This window comes from Coenobita brevimanus, chromosome 25, assembly GCF_032717465.1.
Source record: "Coenobita brevimanus isolate Jiangsu-jjx chromosome 25, ASM3271746v2, whole genome shotgun sequence".
NCBI classification, from domain to species: domain Eukaryota; kingdom Metazoa; phylum Arthropoda; class Malacostraca; order Decapoda; family Coenobitidae; genus Coenobita; species Coenobita brevimanus.
In genome coordinates this window covers 38344767-38351600 of record NC_136978.1, presented here as the reverse complement: position 1 = coordinate 38351600, position 6834 = coordinate 38344767, and the positions used below count along the sequence as shown (strand labels likewise).

The 6834-nt window shown below is 39.9% G+C and overlaps 1 non-coding gene across 1 annotated transcript; it reads left to right on the top strand.

Annotated features, from left to right (window-relative positions):
• Positions 1-3180: 3180 nt before the first annotated feature.
• Positions 3181-3299, top strand: LOC145393959 (5S ribosomal RNA). Its single transcript, XR_013896309.1, has one exon. It is a non-coding gene; the product is annotated as a 5S ribosomal RNA (ribosomal RNA).
• The last annotated feature ends 3535 nt before the right edge of the window (positions 3300-6834 follow it).

The following is a 6834-nucleotide window of genomic DNA, read 5'->3' as shown; positions in this document are numbered from 1 at the left end:
AACCCAAGTAGTTTTATGTATTTTTCTATGCTCAAAGATAGTTCCACCAATTATAAGGTCATTTGCCAAACAAAAGCTTCCAAATCGCACCCCATTTTTGTCTCATATACCAACACCCTCCTTACCCATACATTTTTCAAAGCCATCCCTACTACTACCAACAATCGCATTAAAATCACCAATGCAAACCGACACATCGTGTCTTGCCTCTCTATTCACTACCTACATCCTGCAGCTTCTCATAGAAGCTTTCATCAGAAGCCTCATTTGTCGAAGCATACCCTACGACTATACTGATAATGCCATTGTAAGATTTTAAACAAGCATAAAGCAAGCGATCATTAATTGGCTCAAACTCACACAGTGCCTTGCAAACTTCTCTACTCAATATATATACATCACCGAGGGTGAAGTAGTTATTGGTAAGTGGGGGCGCCTGCCATTTCTCTCTATATAGTACTGTCTTCGGTTGATTTTACATTAAGTGACAGGCCAAAGTTTTCATGTAAACCAGGAAACCATTTACTGCCTTGAGTGATAACCATTATTCCAATCACGCTAAGTTTTTTAATGGGTTAATGAGTCCCAGTTGACTTGTAGCCTGTATTTCTTTCCCAAGGAATGGTTGGAGTTTTGCTCATAATGCCACTCAAGGGCGAGTGAGGTTGGTCACCTTCGCCTTTAAGGACGGGGCTGAGTCGTCCAACCCTTGGCTGCTATGCTCCTACGGATTGGATGATGGATAGATGGATGAAGAAGTGTTAACAAGCCTCGTTTGCCAAGAAAAATTAGATTCAGTCCAACTGGAGATGCATGTTGTCTCTACTTAGTTGTAGAGCTTTGTTTCAGCACCACATTCAGATTAGGTCTGTTCCACCCGAAAGCTTTACTACCATCAGCCAGATGCGATGCTCCACCTTCGAATTCTCCATATTCATGCAACCTGATACTAAATTTATTCACTTTGATAGGTGATTTTTTTGAGAAGGAAAGATTTAATCTAACCTTTATTAGCTCATTCAGTCCTATAGATCCTTCCTTGTATAAAAAAAAAAAAAAATGCGAAGTGGTATAGGAATCTCTGTAGCAACTCTTCTTTAGCGATTTATTTTGCATGGTACACATTAGCAGTCCCATGTATGTTGTTACCTCAGCCAACGGATTTGGAGAAGGTTAAGTACACACCCCCGTTTGTCCGTTTGTTTGTCCACAAGATATCTAAAATGATTTTTGTGGATATTTGGGTCATGGTCCAGGGAGGAGAGTAATAAATTTTGGCGGCGATATCATTTGTCTGATATGGGAGTTGGCGTAGTTATGAGCTTTTTGAGTGCAGTATTCTTAATTCCGCTTTAATATGGACATGGTTTGTATCAGTAACATAAGAGAGGATACTAAGTTGTAATGTCTAGAGCAACTTCCTAAGGAAGAGGTGTTACGAAATCTTCAAAACCATTTAGAGTGCGAAAGCAGATTCAGCAGGTGAAAGCCTGGCTGTCCCACGTCTGCCCCACTTCTCTCTCTCACTTTTACTCGTACATCATTTTTCTCTCACATTTGTGTATCACATATTTGGCTAACCTTCGTCTCATATATCTGTCTCATCTCATTTCTCTGTCTCATTTTGTTTTTTCACTATCACAGCTGGGTTGGGCTGCTCTGTCCAACAGCTTTAGTGGTGACAGTCCGATATATTGCCTTGTCACCATTTCCACCGTTTTTTTGCTGTTTGATTTTCAATTTAGTATCTCTCCACATTAAAGGCGAGAGATGTGCCGAGGTAAAAGGGTTTCCCTTTGCGGACTCTTTTCTCCTAGGGATTCTTTCGACCGAACAAAAGCAGGGTGCTAACTCAAATATACATTCTGAGTATATAGACAGCAGAGTACTCTCTGTTAAGGAAAATATTCCAGTGTTTGCATAAGGAAATTACTCACACGTACAAGTGTTGGAACTTTGTAGCCACCACTTATATATATGTAACTCTTTAGTCTTGTAATAGGTAAGTCTTGAGTTTTGGTTAAAGTTATTTTGGTCATTGAAGAGCAGCAGGAATTAAAGATGAATACAGGGAGTTGATCTTGATATATTATCTTCAAAGAAAGTCTAAGTTGAGCAGCGTATGTATTACTCAGGAATGTAATTTACTAAGTCTAATCGGACCCCTCTTCTTATTTGATCTCACTACTACCTGCCGGTTGTGTGGCTAGCCCCTTTCTGAGCTCTGATTCCTACATTCTCGTTTAGCAGGGGTCGTGTCACGTGGGCTATACTGTTGTGAAGCTTCTAGAACACTGTATGTCTGTGTGTATGTACAGCTTCTGGTGCACGTCCAGCATTCCTTCAATTAAGAGTTGCAAGCCCGTTTCTCTTCGCACGATTCTTGCTGACACACTTCCTACCTCATCCCCTGGCTTGGTGCTTCTATCTATCTATCTATCTACTTATGTATCTATCTACCTATGAGTTGTATTACTAAAATATGGAATCCTGACACAAGCAGCAGCGAAATGGCTAAATGAAGACGGCTCCTTACCTCTAGCACCTGTACAGGCTTCACAGTGGCGAATATAAGCATGTGGTGGCACCAAGATGAAACTCCCCACACAAACCCAAGAAAGATTTATATAGTAGATGCCGTGTCGAAATGAAGCTTAGCTATGGGAACAGACCTCTTCAACAGGGCACATTTTTGCTAAGCTAAATAATGCCGTCTGGTAGCAGCATGATTATAATAAAAAGAGAATCACTCAGATTGAAAGGTTTAACTAATGCATAAACTTTTCTTGCCACGAAAAATAACTAATAATTATTTAACTTAAAGCTGCGCGTAGTAGCCTGAAGCAGATTACGAGAAAAAGAGAGACAGACAGACAGAGAAAAGAGAGTACACTGACAGTGAACATATGATTTTTCTTTCTATTTTATTTTGCTCCTGCCTATTATGCAGTAGATGACTCTTATACACGAGTCATCATATGGGTTGAGTTTCTTAGCTAGAGCGTTAAAAATTATATATATATATATATATATATATATATATATATATATATATATATATATATATATATATATATATATACCTATCCATCTATCTGGCTATCTATCTACCTATCTCTCTCTCTCTCTCTCTCTCTCTTTATATATATATATATATATATATATATATATATATATATATATAACGGCCATGCCACGTTGAGTACACTGCTTCCCGTCCGATCAGCGAAGTTATGCAACGTTGGGTCTGGTTAGTACTTGGATGGGTGACCGCCTGGGAACACCAGATGCTGTTGGCATCCCTACGTGTCAAGTGGGGTTGGTGGAGGATTAGTGCCCCTCCCTGTTAAACAATTAACTCTAAGCCGTTGACCACCCCGTTTGGGATACATGGCGTCTGGCAATGAATGAGTGATGAATATATATATATATATATATATATATATATATATATATATATATATATATATATATATATATATATATATATATATATACACACAGGAGCCTCTCTGGTACAGTGATAAAGTGTGCATTTTCGTACACTGAAGAACGAGGGTTCACGCCCCACCAGGGAAATGAACTTTGGGAGTGTTCTTCTGGTCACGTTCTGCTTTGGCAGACATCAGGGGTGCTGTGGTTGAACCAGTGTCGCATACTATAAAGTATGCTTGCACCCAGTCGGCTTGTGCGGGCTGATTACACTTGATGAACAGACTACACACACATGCAAAGCCACTCCAACACAACAGTTACACTTACAAGCACTTCTCACCCTACATACAATCCCTACTAGATAGCTTAAGCCACTTGGTAGAGATACATTGGCTGTATCGTCCCCACTTCGTTCGGGATAGGCTGGTCCTGCAGTGGACACTCAAACGGCTGATGACGATGATGATATAAATACAGGGTGATTCACGAGTTTTTCCGGAAAATCAAGGAAATGCAAGCTTATGCAATTCTAAGCATAAAATACTCTTTAAGCATAGGTGTTTAATGTAATGGTTTACAAGTGGGTAAATTTCCAAATCTGACAGACATGTGAGTTGGAGACGGCCGGGCTGGTGGCAACTTTGCTGTGTTGCAGAGTTACTCAGTTTTCTAAAGTTAAACTATTCTTTCACTAATCGTCAGGTGGTGACATGTAGAGGTGTATGGTATGTAGGAGGACTGCTGGGCCTTGATAGCAGGCTGTGAAGCCTATGCCCAGATTCGGACACATAAAAAAAAAGAAAAAAAAAAAAAAAGTATCGCAGTGTGTGAGTGGACCAGCCGAGTGACGACGAGAGGCAGTGGCAAGGCACTGAGGTACTGTACACCTGCCACACCACCATTACCACTATGCACAACAGTTACCGCAGAGTAATTTTTCTCTGGTTTTGACTTCTTTTCCACACCACCCATGAGGTAAAAATCTAGGTGCTTTTTTTTTTTTTTTTTTTATAGAGGTTTCCCCAGGAGGCTTAATCCTCTCTGAAAGTTCTGAGATGTTGATAATGAATGAATACTATTGAACAAACTTACAAAATTAATGATGTTCAAAGTGACTGCCATCAGCTGCTATGCACTTCCTTGCACGATCCAGCACAGACTGCATAGCCTTCCTCAGAACTGCTGGGTTGTTCCTGATAATTTGTGCTGTTTCCTTGATCAGATGTAGGATTTCTTCTCTGCTGTTTATCTTTTTCTTGTATGCTAATGACTTCCTGTGTCCCCAGAGATGAAAGTCCAGAGGTCTTAAATCTGGGGATCTTGCGGGCCATGGGCGAGGTCCTCCACGGCCTATCCATCGATCCGGGAATTCTTGATTGAGGTATTCAGTCACTTGTCTGCTGCAGTGTGGAGGCACCCCATCTTGTTGAAAAATGATACGTCGCCATGTCTTCAGAGGCACATCTTCAAGTAACAAGGAAAGTTCATTTCTGAGAAAATTAACATAGAGATCTGAAAGCCTCCCTTCAAAGATATGAGGTCCAATCAGATTGTTGTCAATCATACCGCACAACACTTTAAGTGAAAATCGGTGTTGAAAGTTTCGTCCAACTGTTTCTATGGGATTATCTTTTGACCACCAATGTGCATTACAAATATTACGTGATCCACAGGGGGTAGATATGGCTTCATCAGTGTATAAAATGTACTTGCACAGCTGAGGATGATCTGCAAGCCAAGTACAGAAATCAAGTCGTTGAGCACAATCCCTGGGTTGTAGATGCTGAACTTGTATGTGATATGGAAGCAGACCTTCCTGCTTTATTGTTCCCCATACCTTCGCTTGTGGAACGCTAAGTCGGGATGAAATTCTTCTTGTACTAATGCTAGGGCTGCGATGTACCATTCCTACTATGAACTGTACTTCATCCTGCCTCTCCATGCATTCAGCTGTGGCTCCAGCTCCAGGAAAACAACCTTTGTCTCGGCGATGTTGGTAGACATGGTAAAACACATTTGCATCTGGGCTCCTTCTGTTTGGATATTTCCGTTTGTATTCTCTTGCTGATGCTTCAGCGTTGCCATTGCAGAACCCATAGATAAAAATCATATCTGCATACTCCACGTTTGTAAAAGTGAATGTCATTGTAGCGAAACGTGGATGAAACCGTCCCTGGAATAAATGAGCCTACCACACTCGCTAGCACTTGTGGGAACTGTCAGTCTGAGCTCTGAAGCACCTCATCTCGTATCACCGTTATGCCATCTTTGCCATGTTTACTCCTTCAATAGTAGATTTATTTGTCACTTTAAAATGACATACTTTTCTACATAGAATAATGACTTACCTGACGATTAATGAAACAATAGTTTAATTCAGAATGAAAACAACGTGTAAAATTTAAAAGAAAATTGACTAGGCCTAACCTGGCAACACAGCAAGGTTGCCACCAGCCCGGCCGCCTCCCGCTCACATGTCTGTCAGAAAATTTCCCCACTTGTAAACCATTACATTAGACACCTAAACTTATAGAGTATTTTATGCTTAGAATTGCATAAGCTTGCATTTCCCATAGTTTCCGGAAAAAAAATCGTGAATCACCCTGTATGTATGACATCTCCCAGATTATGGAAAAGACCACCTATACTATACTCATGGGAGACTTCAATGCAAATGTTGGAAAATTAAAAAAATGGAGAAGCATGTATGGGAATATTTGGAGTGGGAGAAAGTAACGAAAGAGGAGAAATGCTGGTAAACTTTGCAGAAATGTTTAACATGAGAATAATGAACACATTCTTTCACAAAAGAACAGGGAGAAAGTGGACCTGGAGAAGTCCAAATGGAGAAACAAAGAATGAAATCGACTTCATTATAGTAGATAAGAATAACACGATCACAAATGTCACAGATGTAAACAAAGTAAATGTTGGAAGTGACCATAGAATGGTGGGTTGCACAGCAAGATTCAATTTCAAAGTGAAAGAAAGAAAATGACTAAAGTTAAAAAGATATGCTCAATAAAAGTAAACGAAAACAAAGCAGCCTTTCAGTTGGAAATAAGGAACATATTTCAAGTTCTCAGTAATGCTGAATGTGACACTGATGAGCTGAATGACAGACTAACAAAAGTGCCAAAAGAATCAGCGGAGGTAGTAGGGAACCTAATACAATCAAGGCCAAGAAGTATTCAGTAAAGACACTCGAGCTTATGAAATAAAGAAAGGAAATGAAAGTGAAAACAAAGAAAGATGAAATAGAACGAGCAGAATTAAATAAGCTTATCAACGAAACGCAAAGAGAAGAAAAAAGAAAGACAAACATGGATCAAATCAAAGAAACCATCAAAAAAGGAAAAAGTTTGAAACAGGTCCGAAGTAAAATGGCACTTAAAAAGC